Raw genomic sequence first — 20,537 nt, 5'->3', positions numbered from 1 at the left:
ATAAGGTATATACTAATCTAATTCAATTTAATGTTAATTTAAAAACTAATTAACAGTTATCCTAGCCATTTTGATATACAATAAATTATATGCAAGGATATGTAATTAAAGCAAGGGCGATATAAATATGAGACAAAGGTGATATATAATGTAATAAACAATAAGCACAAATAATATGCCAAGGTAAACTCAAACACATAATGTGATCACAGAGTTTGATCGCCCTCGACCTACGTCTCCGCTCCTCACTCACGAGGAGAATCTCCACTATCACAACTAGTTTTTAAAGTTCACCGAACACATTTGCAACTCACACAATCGGTTTTCTAGATCACCAAATTTTTTTACAACTCACACAATTGTAATCACACAATACACTCTCTAAGTGTTGGCCTAGCCCGTGTTAACTTTCTCAAGTATTTGGATTTACTACCTCTCCCTACGCTTTACTACCAACGACACTCCTCTTGAAATTGACCCAGTCTTTCACCACACACTCCTCTCGGTGTACTTGTGGATTACAATGTGTTCACTTAATAAGGCACAGGAAAAAATGATTTGTTCTCTAATACAAGATGAGAACTAAGATAAACCCACACTCAAAGATAGAATCTCACAGCCTCAATATACTATTTATGAAATACTTAAGCTCAAGTGGGTGTGTGTAATCAATGAGTATAAATAAAATCAAACTCGAATTAATCTAGGGTGTGTGTAATCAATGAGTATAAATAAAATCAAACTCGAATTAATCTAGCAAATATAAATATGACAATTTAAGTATAAACAAGAAATCAAACTCGAATTAATCTAGCAAATATAAATATGACAATTTAAGTATAAACAAGCTAGATAATTGACTTTAGAAAACTTCTTTAAAATCACTAAGAGATGTAGAAGAAGGGATGAAGTTGAATTCCTCAAATCGAAAATGTAAGCCATTTCTTTGTGAAAACTTCATCACACAAAACAAACTTGAAAAACTCTAAAACACCCTTAAACACTTGTAAAACTTATTTTAAAATTCTCTTGGATAGTTCAGAAGTTAGAGGGAAAGGGGTATATATAGGTTCATGAAACAAAGCTTAAGAAACAAGAAAATCCAAGCCAAAAGATAAAAAAAACCAAAAATCATGCAAGCTGGAAACTAATCGATACAATACCATCAGTCGACTGATACTGTTAATTAGTCGACTGATGAGCTGACCGTTATAGGCCGCTCATCCGCTATCGGTCGACTGACGAACTCATCAGTCGACTAATAATATGCATCGGTCGACTGATGGTTCATCAGTTAACTTAGCAGAAATTATCTGCTATTCCAGCGCATTTCATCTGGCAATTGATATTGTTCAACAGTCGACTGGTACATGAACATGACATATAATGAACAACAAAAATTGATTTCAAACCCCTTTTAAAAATAACAAATAAATTCCAAAAATTATAAAGCTTTATAAATCAACATGTTACAAAAATTTTAAATTGCATTTCCCAAATATGAAAACTCATCATTTTGCAAAATAGTCAAAAACATAAAAACTCAATACACTTGAGATTTTGATGAACTAACTTGCATATTCATTTTGAATGGATTAATGGACTTAGAAAAAGATGTAACATGATGTAATTAAGTATTTAATCTATAAACACATAATTTTTCAAATAAACATGATTTTATTGATTTTAAACTTGTTAATTAATGAAATTATTTTAAGCACATATAAACATGAATCGAATATGTGTGTATGTAATTATATTCATGTGTTTCATATTTATATAGCTAAACACATTATTTTCCAAAGCAAAATCGATAAATAGGAAACTAGTATATATGTATATGTATATAACTATTAGTTTCATATTTATACAATTTAAACTCAAAAGCTATAAAACAAAAATGTGTATGTGGGTATAATGTTTGAGCTTTAAGTATCAACACACAAAGTATAAGCCTAAAACATTATACCCAAGTTATTGATCTTCAATAAAGTTCGTCTTGATTACGGATGAAGCTTGATCTTGAATTTGACTTTGAATTGCAAATGGCTTTATTCTGATATTCTGCCAATCTCTATTAAATATCATCGTTAAGACGCAATCCATCCAACCTCTAACAGGAGGATCTTTGTGTAGAATACCTAACAAGAAAATAAACACTCGACAAATAATGTTAGGAATTATTTGTTAATCATCAAAACTAGATTAGATAGTAGGCTCATAAACATGAGACCTAACAAGGAATTATTTGTTAATCATCAAAACTAGATTAGATAGTAGGCTCATAAACATGAGACCTAACAATCTCCCCCTTTTGATAGTAGGCTCATAAACATGAGACCTAACAATCTCCCCCTTTTTGATGATGACAAACAATCTACACAAAAAATATATAGGATATGCATGATATCAAATGAATATACAAATTATAATCCTCATGCAAAAAACCAATAGAGTGATATACTAACAATATACTTATTTCTCCCCCTTTGTCAACATCAAAATAGGGAAAACAGTGATAATAGAGAGCGAAAGCTCCCCCTACAAATTAGCATAGGTGAGTATAAAAACAAATATAAAAAAAAGCTCTCCCTATAAAAATGCCTTACTGCATATATAAAAAAAATATAAGGCATCAAAAATATGAGTATAAAAATAATGAAAGTCTCACATTCAAAAAGGTCATGAGAACACATATTGATATGTAATTATAAAAATAGTGTCTTAATAAAACTAATATATATAGATTTATGAAATCAAAAGAGTGGAAAAACATGAGAATCATGAAAAAATATATTCAATTGAAAACAAATCATGAGAGCCATGAGAATCATGACAATCATGAAATTTTAAATGAAAATTAAATCAATCAAATGAAATCATAAATCAAAATCTACACCATACTCACATAAAAACATGCTTAATCAACAAATCATCATTTTTAAAGAACAAGTGATCAAACAGCTAGTAATGTTAACATATTTTTATGTTTTATCCATAAAGGTTAAAAGAATTATGCTTATGATAAAACAAACCAATATTAATTTTTGTTATATTCGACAAGAAAGCATAAGAGGCAACCATGTTAAGCTTTTTAATCTTATTTCAACCCATATAAACTTTTAGCACCCAGTAAATATGATTTGGAAATAAATACCCAATAAATCCGGGGGTTACTCAAACACAAACCTCTCATCAAAATTAAAGTTAATAAAAATGAAAACAAAGGTATTGACTTAAAAAAATTCATTTTTAATTTCAAAACATGTTTTCTAAAAATAAGAAATGAAAAAAAATACTAAAATGTGTTTTAAAATCAAACATGCTTAGGTACCCAATTACTATTGGTACCGAAGAGTTTAGGGATATGACCCCTATCAATGTAGCTCAATGCCCTTGGGTTATGACCCTATTTGGGTGCATTTAGTGCACATGATTGGTCATAAAAATAATCACGCAAATGACCCTTCCTATTATAATAAGTGCAATGAAATGGGTGCATTTGTTTATGTTGACCTTGTGATTGTGTACATGTAACATTTGCAATCAATGAAGGCTTTTTAAAATTATTTTGCAAATATGAAACCTTTTTCAAATTAAAACAAAATTTGGCCAAATGACCAAATCTACCACAAAAATCATATTTTAATACATTTTCTCATGCTTATGATTAACATTTGGTGCATGTGAGTGACAATGTGTAAAGTGTGAGAAGAAGAAACTTTGTGAGATGCACAAGGAATATTAATATTAGATTTAGTAATTTTTTGTGCATCATAGCAAAGTTTAGCTAAATGGCTTTTAAGACCGTAAATAGTACACTTATAAATTTTACTATATATGTGTCCATAGTGAGTGGACGATTTTAACTTGTTTGCACTTGACTTAGCACACATATTCATAAACTTCTTATGATTGTTAATACATATAGATAAAGTTGAATCTAGAGAAGAAATTTAATTTTTCACTTTATTTAACTTATTATTTGGCTTACTAGCATTAACAATAGAAGTAGAAAAAACATGATTATTTTTAAATGAATCAAATTTATTTCTAATTGTTCTACTTCTTTTAATGCATCATTCTTTTCATGAGCTAGCTATTGATGAGGTTAAATTTTTATTTTCCAAACTTAACTTATCATTGATTTCTTTAAGCATCATATTTTCTTTTACAATGATATCAAATTTGGAAGCTAGCGTCTCATGATCGGATTTTAACTCTATATGCTTGATTTTTAAATTTAAAAAGTTTTAATGTAACTTGTTGTAGGCATGCATTAATCTATCATAAGCACAAGCAAGTTCATTAATAGAAAGTTTACTTTCAGAATCGGACTCGCATACCTTACTAGGGCTATCGCCTAGTGCCCGTGTACATGATAAAGCTCTAATATCTCTTGAAGGGGACTATATTAGAATGTGTTGAAGTTCCTCTAAGTTGTCGTGATGTGCTTCTATATGTTTCCATAAATTATAAGTACTATGAAAAGAAGCAAGTTTGTTAGAAGTAGATAAGTCAAAAGCATTTCGTAAAAATTCTAACAATAGCTTGTTCATAATTAATATCCTTTTATCATTTAAGCTCCACTTGGATTTCTCCAAAAGTGGGCATAATATAAGCACAATCAATAATTTCCCATAATTCAATATTTTTAGATTTAACAAATAATTTAAATCTGCAACACCATTGAGCATAATGGAAATCATTATATTTAGGAGCAATATTAATAGCATAGCCTAAACTAGATGCACCGTGTGTATCTATAATATAAATAAAAGCAATATAAAAATCAAAACTAGATTAGAAATAAATTAAAATGAGGATCTTTGACTCAAGGCGGTTAAGTCATAAATCAAAGAGCACCAAGCTCTGATACCAAATAAAATTATCCTAGAGAGGGATGAATAGGGTATATGCTAATCTAATCCGATTTAATGCTAATTTAGAAACTAATAAATAATTATCCTAGAAATTTTGATATACAAAAAATTATATGCAAGGATATGTAATTAAAACAAGGGTGATATAAACATGAGATAATGACAATATAGAATGTAATAAACAATAAGCACAAATAATATACCAAGACAAACTCAAACACACAATGTGATCACGGAGTTCGGTCACCCTCGACCTACGTCTCCGCTCCTCACGCACGAGGAGAATCTCCACTTCCACAACCGGTTTTTAACGTTCACCAAAAACATTTACAACTCACACAATTGGTGTTCTAGCTCACCAAAAATTTTCACAACTCATACAATTGTAATCACACAATACACCCTCTAAGTGTTGGCCTAGCCCGTGTTAACTTTTTCAAGTGTTGGGATTTACCATCTCTCCCTAGGCTTTATTACCAATACCACTCCTCTTAGAATTAACCATGTCTCTCACCACACACTTCTCTTGGTGTACGTGTGTATTACAATGTATTAACTCAATAAGGCAAAAGAAAAAAATAACTTATTCTCTAATACAAGATAAAAACTATGATAAGCCCACACTCAAAGATACAATCTCACAACCCCAATATACTTAAGTTGTGCCTGTAGAGGATAGGCATTAGCCCTATAGACAGTACGGGCGACATAACATTATCTTTAGAGTTGGTTTAGCGCGATCTGACTGGACAACTATGAAGATTCTCAGGCGAGCTTGGCGACTGTGTGGATTTGATTGGTCATTCGTACCATAAGCAGCTGCTTGAGGGGCTCGAATCACTATAGTCCTTCCCTTCACGTCGTAGAAATAGGAAGGCCCATCCTTGTACAACACATTGCAACCGCCTAGTACTCAGGAGAGTGGCGAGATCGTCGATCGTCTAGCTGACGTCTTGAACGTACAGGTGAACCTGGTGCCTGAATGAATTTGACTCATGCAGACGAGTTAAGTTGCAGGCGAGTTTGAAGGAACTTGACTCGTGCGGGTGAATCAAGTGTGCAGGCGAGTTTGAAGGAACTTGACTCGTGTGGGTGAGTCAAGTGTGTAGGCGAGATCAACTTGACTAATGTAGGAGAGTTCTGCAATTGCATGAATTTAGCTTGTGCTGGCGAGCCAAGCATGCAGGCAAGTTTTGTCTATGCTGGCGAGTTCGACTCTCGAATAGGCTTGGCTTGTGCTGGCGAGTCAAGCATGTTGGCGGAATTGAGCTCTTGATGGTGGGTTTCGATAGTCAAGGAGATTTTTATAGCCTACAAGACCTCCTTTAAAGTTTTCAGACCTAAATCACGTTGAAAATGTGGTCTGGAATACATTGAATGAAAGTGACCATCGTTCCATATGTCCAGATGCATTCGATTCCTCTGGTTAGGTTGAGCCATTTGGTGCCAACAGGTGAGATTGGTGCCGCTTGAGTTAGGTCCCCAGGGGTGAAATGCGAGCTTAAGAGGGCCAACCGTGTGTCTGTGGGTGAGTCGTCACGCTTGCCAACTAAGATGACGCCTCGGCTTCACGCTCCCGCTCTGAGATGCGGATTTGATAACGCTTTTGAATTTAACCGTCGATTTGACGGGAGACTATGTTTTGAACTGCCCGATCTTGGCCGTTCATGTAGAATTCTAAATGTCCCGCCTTGTTCGTGGTCGTTTAATTTGAACTGAAAAATCAGAGCCGTCTGTTGGAGAATCTCGACCGTTAAGATTCTACGTATATAACGTTCATCCCCTCCATGGGAAGATTACTATACTCAGAAGTTCTTTTGCTCAAATCTTCTTAGAGAAGGTTCATGTTTCCCAAGTTTGAGATGGCCTCGAGAATGAGAAAGCATGCTTCGAAGGGGAAAAAGGAGGCTGCTAGGCCTGAACCCATCATCCTCTCCGATGATGAGGAGAAAGTCTCGATGAAGAAGGGGTGATCTCTTTGATCCAATCCATTGCGATGATCCCTGCCGACTAGGAATCTGTCATCCTGAGTCCCGGATCCGTGCAAGGCCTCGTCGGGCAACTAGAGAACGCTATGAAGAAAGCGTTCGCTAGAGTTAGCCTCGGTTGGGGGACTTATGTGGATTTCAAGCCCTTCCTCACGAACTGCATAGCTAACCTCAGGCGTTTGGGTGAGGCTCGAGAGGCTTTGTGCCGCCTGGTCAAACTTCTCGGTTTCGAGTTGCATCTGACACGTCTAGAGACTTTGTTGCTTGCGGACTCAGAGTCAGATGTGGAGAGGCTCATGGCCCAGGTAGGACCAGAGGGTTGCGGGAGAGGGAGATCTGAGAGAAGGACCTGTCAGACCAAGGGGCTCTCGTCGCGCATTTGCTTCATCGATAATGCCTACTGCAGGCAGAAATCGACGCTTTAACCTCCACCCTCACATGAATGAAGGCTTAGCTCATGGAGGAAGAGGTGACTCTGGGAGGCTTGCAGCTTGAAAGTGCGAACATTCACGGTTCTGTCGAAAAAGAGATGCATACCCTTCAGGCACTCCGCCTAGAGGGATCCGTTGCTGCTGCTTCTTTTGAGGCCAGGATCCAGAAAGAGGCGGAGGACCAGGTTTGAGTGGATTGGGTGGAGAATATAGCCGCAATTAACGCTGAACTCGCTTCTCTCATTGAGGTAGACTAGGACTGATGGAGTAGACTAATCCTTAGACTCTCTTTGTCTTGTTTCATTATAGCTTTGTTTGAATGTATTATTATAACTTTGTTCAAATGTATTGTCTCATAGTCAATTATGAATGGAATCATGCTTTTGTTGTCCATCTATTGCTTTTTTTTACATCTCATGTGCATACTTCCCTCTCGTTGATCGACCTTTAGGATTTTTAGCAAACCCTAAGCTGTTAACGGGTTTGATTTGCCTTTAACGATTACCGTTTAAATTGGGCTAGCCATACTATTCTCCTTAGTATGATGAGTTGTCAAGAAGTTTCTCTTAAGCTCGATGCTAAGATTTCCTTTCTAACCTTAGCCTTTCTAGGTGTCGGTTTAGGTTAATCACAACCGTTTAGGTCGTAATTAGGTTGGGTCGGGTCGTTTAAATGTAACGATTCATTCTCAAAATGACTGTCACTTGAGGATCGGCCGGGGAGCATCGACGAGTTGTACCACTTGACAGGTCCGATCATGCATGTGAGTCCATCTTGTCCTGGCAAGCTCAGAGCCTGATGCTTCAAACGAGCTAAGCCAACGGGCGAACGGAGAGCTGCAGATGAGGTCCATCCCTACTGGCAAAGTTCGATGCAGTGGAGGGCGAGCTTGGAGCTTGATGCCTCAGGCAAACTAGACTTAACAGGCAAATGGAGCAGTGCAGGTGAGATTTGTTCTAACATGTGAATTCTGAAAAAGCGGAAGACGAGCCATGTATTCATGAGTGGATTGGTGCCTGCTAGCTGGGGCCGTGTGGGCTTGTCAGGTCGCATTAAATGTGATTTGACAAGGCAATGTCTTTTTCACACACCTCGTGGCTGCCGCTTTCAGAAACCATCTTTTGAATTTGGCTGTTAGATCCGCCAGGAAACCGTTTCTTGGTTAGGGCCTTGGGTTTGGTCTACCCGACCCACTCCCTGTTTTGACGGCTCGTCTGTAACCGTCAAACTCAAACTATCGAGAGGCGTCTCGCCTTTAAATAGGCCTCATCTTCCTCTTTGAGGGAAATTACTGTGCTCAGAAATCTTGCCCGCTCAAATCTTTGAGAGAACTTCATCTCCATCTTCGACTTTCCGACATGGTGCTGAAAACCAAGAAATGTGCCTCGAAGGGAAAGGGTCTAGATCGTTCTTCTGGCGGGGTCATCGCTGGTACGGCCATTAGCGCCCCCGGAGTACACTCGGGGTAAGTTCTGTGGTTTGTTCGGGGGTCATCGCTGGTACGGCCATTAGCGCCCCCGGAGTACACTCGGGGTAAGTTCTGTGGTTTGTTCGATGATGCTTTATATCTGAACAATGTGGAATCGAGAAAACGAGCAATGTTTGCTCGTCTCCTTCGGCTGTTTTCGCCATTTCTAGCAATCTCCCCTGATTTGGGTGAATTTGGCCTTTTTTAGGCGGATTTAGCTTTCATCAGGTGGATTTAGCCTTAGTTGGTAAATTCGGCATTTAATCAGGCGAATTCAGCCTTTATAAGGCGGACCCAGCCTACGCTAGGCGGGTTCGGCCTGGTCGGGTGAATCTAATTTTTGTTAGGCAGATCTAACCTCTATCGGGTGAATCCAAAACATGTCGGATGAAACTAATTTTGCCGGGCGGGTTCCGCCTATAAAGGGCCACCTATTTGGGGGACTCGCAGTGCAAATTTTGTTCTAACTCTCTCTGGCTTTGTCTCGCAGCCACGTTTTCTGATGAGCCCCTCCCGAAGGGCATCGCTATTGGTCTTGATGGTGGGTTAGGCTATGTGGCGCCCTCTTGATTTCCTCTTCTTGATCCCATGCCAGTGTTTGCTGCTGACAAGCCCACTGAATTGGTAAAGAGGGTGTCCGACGGGCACCACTTGACATTGCGTGAGTTGATCACTAATGCGACATTGACGGACATGGTCAGGTTGGAGCTGAAGAAGCCCTAGTTTTTATTTGGTTATGCCGTGACTGACCCTTCGGCTCTATTGCTTGGGGAGAGCTGATGGCTCCGAGTTATGGTTGGATTCCACTACTATCTCCCTAGCATGCCGAGATGATTTTCCATCGTGGAGTTGCGCTCGCTGTCGATTCCAAGAATCATGAATGGGGATCTGACCCCGACCCAGGACGAGGTGACTTGTGGGCTCTTCACGGGCTTCACAACCGGATATGGGGTTGACAGTTCTTGAAGGTGCGTGACCGCTCTGCGTCCCGGCCTGCTGCATAACGAATTGCCTGTGGGGGAGATGACTACGATGGCAGAGACCTTCCATCAGTTTCTTCCAGGCCGAGGGACAGTTTCCCCCGAAAGACTTCCGGGCTCCGGGGTGGATTCACTCCGCGCCTGGTAGCAACACTTGATGGTCTAAGATCACCGAATACATATTAGCGGAGAACTCCGACCTTATGGGCTCAGAGTTGTACACAGCTATTAGGGCTACCCAACAAGGTTTGAAGATCAATGCACCTCAGTTCCACAATATCTTAGAACTATACTGTCCGGAAAGTGGCACATTCTTCACTCCTAATGGCGAGCTTGGCATTACCATTCACGAGATGTACGACGTGTCGGGCTTGCCGTTAGGAGGATTCCCTTACGAGGAGTACGTGCCAAGCCAGGAAGTGATTGACTACCTCTCAGCCCGGCCCCCCCAGGTGGTGAAGATCCTAAGGGAGTTGCTCAGTTACTACCACATATGTCTGAACACCTTAGGAGTCATGGATCATAAAGGCAAGAAGAAGAGAGTCCCGGGGATCAGCTACAAGAATTGGGCTGACTACCTGTTCCCCAAGAATGATGTTAAGGGGCGGCCCACTCTGCCATTGGGCGAGTGCGACCAGGCGGAAGTGGAGAGAAGGATGGCTGAAGGTGGGGCCGCTAAAATCCTTGAGTATGATGAGGGCGGGTTCAAAGTGGGGACTACCTTCGAGTCATTCCATCATCAGGCTAGGTCCCTTATATCAGCCAAGGCTCTGCTCGTGGGCTACCTCTTGCTATGGCTAAAGAGGTGTGTAGTTCCCAACCATTCTTTTGAGGCGATCCCGATGAAGGTCGTCTACCCTACGGTACGCTTGGCGTACGAGAGCCCGTACGCATTGGTGTCAGCGACAGTGGCATGCATCGAGAGGGGGCTTCGCACATTAACGACCCAATTCTGTCTGATGTCGTACATTGACGAAGGGGACGATGAGGTCGCCAAGACCCCTAATCCCAGAGTCGGGCTACCGTACACTTATTTGATGGCGTGGTTCATCTATCATTGCGAGTGCTTGATGAGTGCCCCCATGGCCCTCCAAGGAGAAAGGTTCATCCCCTTCGTCCAACGTGTAGAGAAATGCTCTTAGAAGTGTAAGGACATTCCTGACATGAGGAAGATGCTGTCCCACTTTGGCTACTATAATTTTCACCGATTCTTCCCCTATTTTACTGGTGGGGGAAACAGCAAGTCTCTTCGGGATGCGTCGACAGCGGACCAAAACACCGCCCTTTCATATGGTGCCTTCCGATGGCTGGTTAACATCCGACCGGGGTATCATGTTCTGCGCACAGGCCCCATGTGTTATCTGGAGCCGTACCTTCCCTACAAGTTTGCCCGCCAATTTAGGTATGACCAGTTGTACGTAGGGAATATCGACCCACATTTACATTATGAAGGAGGGTTGGTGGATGGTGCGCGGGGGTGGTCCTGGACTTATGCCGGATGCACCAACGTGTACTTCGAATTGCCCGCTAGGGATCACGACCTTCACCACACCCTCATCTATTACCGGTAGTACCGGGAGGCCAGTGCGAATCCCAAGGGCTTCCTATTCCAAAGATCATGCTTTTCATAGTGTGGGTGCCGCTTAAGGGTAGTCCCTTGCCCATCAAGGCGGAGGGGTCAACAGACCGCTGGGGAGTGGCTTGAAGAGGTCCCCAAGACACCGAGCACCTTTACGTAGGTTTGGGTGAATTCGCGGCATTTGAGGCTCATGCCCCACCTCCTTTCACTCAGCTGGATCCCGCCAGTGAGAAAAGGGTCTTTGATGAATTGGCCTGGGCGGGGGAGTGCTTAAATCAGGTCCGAGGAACAGTAGCTAGATGTACGGGGGTGCCTGCTTTTGTTCCCGGGGGCTTACTTCTTCCTAAGCGACAACAAGAGATCGAGGCTGGCAGCTCAGGAGGAGAGGCGATGAAGAAAGCTCGTCACGAGGAGGTGGCAGAGACTATTAAGATGGTGGAGGATCACACCACGGCCACCCTCGCGTTAACCCCAGGGGTAACTGCCCCCGTGACTAAGGCTACTATTTCTACCCCTGTCCCTACGTCCGGGGTGATTCCATTAGCTTCGGAAGCTACCCCCTCGACACTTGTCACGGGACACCATGCGGAGATGTCAACTACTCCGACTATCGTGTCCGCAGGTAACCTTTCGGCATAGTATCTTCGAGTACAAGGTTGAATTTGCACCACCTGACGTTTGTGTTGCCTTAATGCAGGCATGGTTGAGTGGACAATCCCCATCCCCTCTGATGATGAGGAGGGAACTGAAGATGAAGAGGAGCCCAGTGACTCAGGTAAGAGTGGCACTGAATTCTGTTAACCTACTGTCGGGGCTCTTAATAGGGTTCACGGTTAATATTCCTTTAGTACTTGTAGCTGATCTGGCCTTCAAGACCGCTGGTAAGGAGGATCCTCCCTCCAAGGTTAATTGGTCGGCCGGAGAAGAGGATGAAGGAGAAGAAGGGAGGAATTCCTCACCTCACGAGGAGATGTCGAGCCATGGGTAGGCATCCAGCGAGGAGGAGGCATCGTCTCACGAAGAAGCGTCGGCCCAACAAGGGGTGGTCCCCATCTCTGAGGAAATGTTAGTTTACGATGACGTGCCAACCCCGCAGTCAGAGGCTTTGACTCGAGGGGAGACATCCGCCCAGTTTGCTATCACTTTATCATCTCCTACTTCGACGATCGTCGGGGCTTACTGTCATCTTCTACGGGCGAAAGGGGCCCAGTGTGTCACTGGGCCTTCGGCCTTAGTTGGTGTCCACTCGTCACTTTCCCGCCATTGCTGGCTACAGCCACTTCAACCCTGGCTTCGGTGGTGACACGAAGGGTTAGTAAGGCTGACCATTCTCTCAGGGCTCACTTTTGTAAGAGATCAGAGGATCAAGCCGTTACTTTCTTCCAGGACACACTTGCTGACAGCATCAAATCCGCGTTGGAGGGGGGTTGCCCCTTCGAGGAGTTCAAGGAGGTTCTCGACTCCCACATGAGCATCTTGGTGAAGATGCTCGGTGCTTCTACTGCCATTCCACATTATAAGCGTCTAGAAAAGGCAGAGCGGGCCATTCGAGAGTTGTTCGTCCTCTGTGCTGAGGGCTCTGAGATTCTCCATCTTGCAAATGACGAGGTCCAAGTAGCTATGGAGGAGGGAGAACGTAGATTGGAGGAGATGATGTCGTTGGAGATGAGGCTAAAGGAGGAGTTGAAGCACGTCATGGTTGAGGATGAACGGGTAGGCAAAGAATGTCATAAAGACAACTCTTGTATATCTAGCTTGGCCTCAGAGATAGCGAGGGATAAGAAAACCATCACTGAAGTGCAGGCCTCCTTGGCTACCAAAGAGCGGGCCCATCAATAGCTAATAGGGGAATTGGCGGAGCTGAAGTCTCGACAACAATGAGTCATTGACGAAGTCGAGGGGAAAGACCGAGCACTCAAGGAGGTGAGGAACAACGTCCAGGACTTGCTTTCGCGCTCTGAAGGGATTATTCACCGAGAGGTCTTGAATAGGCTCGAGCTTAAACATACCCAAAGGATTCGCGAGGCGAAGTCACGACTGAGAGATTTGTAATGTGATTTGACCGTATCATTGTACTTAAATCTCTCTTAATGAATGAAATTATGCTTTTGTTTCAATCATTGTTCCCTGTATTCCATGTGCCTGCACGCGTCCTTCTCTCTTTTTTTAGTAGGTGAGTGAGTTCAACATGGGTTAGGCCTAGCCACCATTGGCTCCAGACTGGATGAGTTCTACTCGTATGCGGACTCGAACTGGGCGAGTTTCAACTACAGGCGAACTCGGACGGATCGAGTTTCAGGTACAGGTAAACTCAGATGGGGCAAGTTTTAGGTACAGGTGAACTCAGACAATATGTGTTCGAATTTGCAGGAGAATTCGAGGTTTGCTTGTACTATGGCCGAATTCCAACTGGGTTCAAGTCTTAGGCGAACTAGGGGGCGGGAAAAATCCCAGTCATAAACGGCTTTGAATTAAGCGTGTTGGGGCTATACGCAAGCTCTGATAACTAGGCGAATTCGCATCGTATGGCGAATTTGAGTCGTAGGCGATCTTCGAATTGGGTGGCCCACATGCCCATTCGTGGACCTACGTGCTCGCTAGCTAAGACGATGTGGGCACGTCGCTTCGCATTAAAGGTAGCGTAATGGGGGCTCCTCGTTCCCTACATCCGATCTGAGCCGTTGCCTAGAGTTCGTATCTAAAACTACATGATCTTTTACCGCTCGCGCGGGATTCCGAATTATTTTTCGCTGTTTGATTCAAATTGTCTAATCGGATGGTGGGCGAGCATCCGACCCACGTATATATGATGCTCATCTTCCTCGTTGGGGAAGTTACAGCATTCATTGCCTTCTTCCGAGAAAAACCCAAAACTTCCTCTTACTACGCCTGAGATGGCACCGAGAGTAAAAGCGACCGTCTCGAAGAAAGGGAGGGGGGCTTCTTCCTCCCTTGCCGCTGAGTCTATTACCGCCAGAGGTATTTTCACATTTAAGCATCATGGTAGATTAAAGGCCTCGTGAGCAGAATGATCTCCTGATTTTAACCTCTCTATTGTATCATGCAGTTCGAGAAGGGGCGTCGGCCGCCGAGGAGCCTGCGTCCGAACACATCTTTGTTTTGGATGACGAATCCGAGGAAGTCGCAACCGCGTCCGCCTCTCAGTCTACTCCTCAGCCAGAAGCAAGGCTTTGCCTTGAGGTTCTGCCTATCACAACACTTTCTTGCGGCCAAGAAGCTATCCTTTCAGACTCCCTCTCTATTCAGACTCGCATTAGGGAATTGGAGAACACCACAAAGCAGGTGATCTCCATCGTCGGTCTTGGTTGGGGAACTTATGCCGACTTGAAGCAGTCTCTCTTGGATCGTGTGGCCGACCTTAGGTGGCAGGGTAAATCCCGACTTTCTACGTGTTGCCCGATGAGGTTGTTTCACTTGGAATAATGCCTGACATGCCTGAAACATTTGCTGCACACGGAGGTTCGGGTAAGGAATATCGCTGACCTGGAGTCCTACGTTGCTCAACTGACCGGCCGACAACATTTACTGCAGGCCATGATGGATGCTTCCAACTCCAAGATTGTGCGCCTGAGGGCCGAACTAGAATAAGAAGAGACGACATTAAGAGGGCTTCAGTTTGAGAGTGGGGACGCTCACAGATCTGCTGGGGAGGTGACCCAAAACCTTCAGACATTGCGTTAGGAGGATGCTACTGTCGCCTCAACTTTCGAGGCCCGAATCTAGGAGGAAGCGGAGAACGAGGCTCCAGAGGACCATGCAAGGAGGGTGGCTGTTGCTAAAGCAGAGCTTGCGTCTTTTAGTTTGCTAGACTAGGCTCTTAGGCTTGAAGTAGTTTTATTTTCCTTTCTAATGTAGTGTTATAACTCATCTGACTGTAGAGTCATAACTTTGTTCAAATATATTACCCTTAAATTAGTTAATGGATGAATCTTTATGCTTTGTTGGTTTCCTAATGTGTCTGTGCATATGCTCTTCCTTGTTGCTGTTGCCTTTTATTACCTTGCAGAGTGAATTCAAGCTGTAGGCAAACTCTAATAGTAGGGCAGGTTCAAGCCATAGGCGAACTCTGATTGTAGGAAGCAATTGAGCCGTGGACGAGCTTAGAGCCGTGCGAGACATGTGTCAATTTGCGGCCTTACGTGCTTGTTAGTTAAGACAACGTGGGCGCATCGCTCCGCATTAAAGGCAGTGTAGTGGAGGCTCTTCGTTTCGCACACCCGATCCAGGCCGTTAGCTAAAGATCTAGTTCACAACCGTCAGATCTTGGCCGTCCACGTGAGGTTCCGAACCGCCTTGCCTCCTTCGTGACCTTTCAATCTGAACTATCGAATGGAACAATAGGACTGAACTTGGACTGTTATATAGCATTCTCCGACCCTGTTGGAGAGGCCATAGTGTTCGTCATTTCTCCCATGTTTAGGATGGCACTGCGATCGAAGGTACCCATCTTGAAGAAGAGGGGGAGGGACGATGAGGCACCGCCACCGACGTGTCCGCCGATGTTGCTAAAGGTATTCCCCTTTCTAAACCTCTTAGCCGGTTAATCAACGTGTGAGCATGACGCGTTCATGATTCTGATCTCTTTTGTCAGCACCAGAGGGAGTTCCGAACACGGAGGGGCCGAAGCCTGAAACCAAACCCACGGCCGTGCCCGCTTCACTGCCCGCTTCCCAGTCAGGAGTGGAGTCTCAACCTGAGACCTCCTCTGCCACCGTACTTGATCGTGGCTAGGAGTCTAGTTCCTCAGATTCCACTAATCTGCAGATGTATGTTTAGGGAATGGAGAGTGCCGTAAAACGAGTGATCTCCCTCGTTGACCAAGACTGTGGCACCTATGTGGATCTCAAGCAGCCTTTCATAGATCATGTGGCCAACATTCGGTGCTTGGGTGATTACAAACATGCCATACACTGTTCGATGAAGCTTCTACTCTTAACAAGGTTAGAGGATTTACGGCATGCAGATCTAGAGCCAGACATGGCGTACTTCTCATCCCTGGCTCGGCATCATAGGGCATGGCAACAAGAATGTCGGAGAAGGGACATAGAAGACAAGGAGTCTCTCATCGCTGACTTGGACAACCGGCGGCGCCTGTTGCAAACCGAGTTGGAGGCTACTATTTCCTCGGTTATTTGGGGCCACATCTTGCCTGCCGAGGGGGAATTGACTTTGACGGGCCTACGCATCTAGAGTGAGACTATCCAAGGTGCCCTTGTGAGGGAGAGGCATATTCTTCCATAGTTGCGCCAAGAAGATGCTACAGCTAATGCTTCTTTGGAGGCAAGGATCAGACATGAGGTGGAGGACGAGGCTCGCGCAATCCAGGTCGAGAGGATAGCTACAGTTAAGGCAAGGCTTACATCTTTTAGCTATCTGGAAATGAGCTTGTAGGATAGGAGTAAATCCCAGCTATATTGTCCGATCTTTTGTTCCTAATGTAGCGTTATGACTAATTTGATTGTAAAGTCGTAACTTTGTTTTGAAAACTGCTGATGAATGAATTTCACATTTTCTTGATTTCTCAATACATTGTGCATGCACCCCTTTCTGCTACGTATTGCTATCCAACACTTAGCTCTTTAGTGTGGTTGGCAATAGGCCATCTTGAGTCTAGGAGAATTCATGCCGCGGGTAAACTCAAGCTTAGGATAGTTCATACAATGGGCGAAATCAAGCTCAGGCGAGTTTAGCCTATAGGCGAACTCAACCTTTGGCGAGTTTATGCCACAGGTGAACTCAAGCTCTCTCTAGTCCACATCACAAACAAACTCAAGCTCTCGCGAGTCCACATCACAAACGAACTCAAGCTTTGGCAAGTTTATGCTACAGGCAAACTCTCTGCAATATGTGAAGTTGGGTTGAATGAGCCATGCATCCTTTCATGGACCCTTATGCTTGCCAGCTAAGGCGATGTAGGCACGCCGCCTTGTATTAAATGAGAAATGATGGGACACCTCGCCTTTTGTGCTCGATCCGAGCCATTAGTGTAGGATCTCAAAGGTTAGGGTTTTCGTGGCCGTCGAATTAGAACCGTCACGAGGAATCAGGGCTGTTGATTTACTTGAGCCCGCAGATCTTGGCCGTTGAAACCCTGCTTATATAGCGTGCTCGTCCACCTCTTGGGGACTATTCGCCCTTACGAAGCTTCATTCAAAGAGAGTTCGAACATCTCTCCTACTCCTAAAATGGCCTCCGAGGCGAAGTCAAGCGTTTTGAAGAGGAAGGAGGTGGCCCCTTCCTTTGCCATGGTAGGTGCTGACACCGTCACAACCGTCGACCTCGTTACTAGCCGGACACGATGTGGTGAGTTTGGGCATCCCGTAGAGTTGACAAGGCCCTAAATACGAGCAGAATTAGGGGGAGTTGAGCACCTATCGCTCATCTTTCCCCATAGATGCCCTCTCCTTTGGTAGGGGTTTAGTTGCCTTGGCGAGTTGATGGCGCTCCGCCCGTTTGGCGAGCCTCTACTCCCCACAGGCGAGCATGACTTGCTTGTCGATGTGGGGTTAATCTGCGCTACACAAGCATAATGTTTTCAAGATGACTCTCGGCCTTTGGAGTCCAGACTTCTAACTTCTTTCCCCTTTTTTGTTCATGGTAGTTGTTGTTCGGCAATCGTCTAGGAAGGCCCCCCACTCTGTGAAGGAGGAGGGTGGTCAATAGGTGACTGGGGTCGTCGTCCTTCTCCAGAAGCTTGAGGCCTCTTTGTAATATGTGGCTACCCTCGTTAGCCAAGGCAGCGGGAGGTATTTTGACATGCTCCCTCTTGTGGCCGAGAGTTTAGAGGAGATCTGACGTGTGGGCGGCTCTCCGCTCCCCAGTCGATGCAAGAGAGAGCTTCATCGCTTGGAAGGACTCATGTATCGCCTGGAGGAGCTGGCGCATGCCAACCTTAGCGATGAACCAACGCCCCTCCTAAGGAGTGCCCAACTTCAGAGGACTCTTGAATGCGATGCTCGAGAGAGGATGATCTCGGAGAAGGAGGCCAAGCTTGAACGTCTGCACAAGCAACACCGTGGCTTGCTGACTAGAATGGATGCTTATCATGACTCTTGCTCCTTCTTGGAGGTCGAGTCTGCTTAGGGAGAAGAAGATCTGAAGCAGTGGAAAGAAGAAAACAGAAGGGTTCTTCGCATCGCTACCGAGGAGTCACAAGCCCTACAAGGCCTATGCCAGGAATAGGAGGATGCTGAGGCAGCTCTTGCCAAGCTCCAACAGAGGCAGGAGGAAAAAGTTCGAGCTCGGCATGCGGCGGAGCTCGCGGACGTCAAGACTAGGATCGCCACCTTCAACCTACTGAAGTTAATTTAGGATGCTTTTTTTATGTTATGAACTACTGTAATTTTGCTGACGATTGTTGTGTCTTTGCCCAAAACATGTGGCTCTTAAACCTAGTCTAGAATGGCTCCTTATGCTTTTGATTGATCTTGATTTTGCATGTGTGGCTTTTCCTTATTTGTTTTGACTTGTGTTTATGATTTTCTTTGAAAACCATTGGCCACCAATGAATTTGCTTCGCCTTTACCGACCACTATTTGAGTCGGGCTAGCTACACCATTTACCTCGGCATGGTGAGTTGTCGAGGAGTTTATTTCAGTTTTAATGCTAAAATCCTCCTCTCCCCTTCAACCATTCAAGGCGTCAGGTCAAGTCAACTACGACTATTAAGTCGTAGTTAGGCGGGGTTGCTTTGTTAAATATTAACAACTTAGCCTAGCCAGGGTGGTCACTTATGTGTGCGACCAAATTAAGGTCCTAATAACGACTCGTTGTTTGGTAAGTCGCTGCTCGAGGGCTGATAGAGCGCATCGCCTGGTAGGCCGCCATCAGTGAACATCGTCATCCATGGGAATGATGATGTCAGGATAATCAAATCGTTCAGGGATGTAGGAGTGTGACGACTAATTGTTGTAGGAGCCGTCGCATAGTAGGCTGCTACCCATCGGTTATTCTAAGAGAGTATTAGAATGTTTGGAATAGGTCAGGTAGTTCAGGGATGTAGGAGTATGACAACTGACCGGAGTAGGAACACGTTGCACAGTAGGTCACTACTTGGGCCACGTTACTCGTGGGAATAACGGGGCTGGCCATCAGAGGTAATCATTAACATGATAGCATTTCGTTGCAATCATAGCAACTATGAGGACCTGTCATCCTTGATAGTCGGCTTTCACCCTGGCTATAGGAAGGTCGGATCGAATAGCGATCTGGGTAATCCCTAAGGATATCATGTGTAGTATCCTCTGGGGTTTCCCACAAGAATCGACTCATACCTGTACTTACGTGAGCGTGTATGAGGTAGGAACAATTTAGCCTCGTATACCAGTTCGGCAGGGTAAATGGACAGTTTAGACTCATGCACTCGTGGGAGCATAAGGCGCAGATTAGACTCGTGCACTAGTTAGAGTATAAGGCACAGTTTAGACTCGTGTACCAGTTGGAGTATAAAGAGGACTAAGGATAGTACTTCTTCAGGAATTTTCCGTTGATAGGCATCATGATCTTATCGTCGTTCGGTTTTACGAGACGGTAAGCTCCGTTGGAATAGACAATCTCTATTATGAACAGTCCTTCCCACTTGGGTTGGAACTTTACCTTCTTCTTAGAGTTGAGAATCATTGGTCATCGAACAGCGAGGACCAACTCTCCTTCCTTGAATGATCGATGCTTAACTTTCTTGTCAACGGCCTTGGCTATTTGGGCTTGGTAGAACTCAATGTGCTATTGAGCTTCAAGCCGTTTCTCATCTAGCGCTTTGAGCTCTGTGAGACGGCATTGATGGCTATCCTCCGTTGTCATTCCCGTCGCGAGGGCTGTTGACCCTATAGTTTTGATGATGATTTATCAAACAATTTATCGCTAATACATTCTCTAGTTTTATGTTTATGTTTCTCTTTACAGGTATTTCAACACATGACAATCAAGCATTAAAGATTCAAGTTCATATGTGTGGATTTACCTAGGTATAAGTTCAGTTTACTTACATATATTGTTTGTTTATACCTAAGCTCAATATATGTACACTTAACACGATTTTTTTGACGTTTTCTACCAAATAAATGATTTTTCATCAAACGTCGTTACAATATCTTTTATCTCATGTTTACAGCTCTTTCATACTCTATTATATATATATAATGTATGCATGAGTCATATCAAAATTTTCATATTCGTAAAATACAGGTTT

This window comes from Asparagus officinalis, chromosome 4 (assembly GCF_001876935.1).
Source record: "Asparagus officinalis chromosome 4, Aspof.V1, whole genome shotgun sequence".
In the NCBI taxonomy this organism is placed as follows: Eukaryota; Viridiplantae; Streptophyta; class Magnoliopsida; order Asparagales; family Asparagaceae; genus Asparagus; species Asparagus officinalis.
This window is presented reverse-complemented; position numbering follows the sequence as displayed.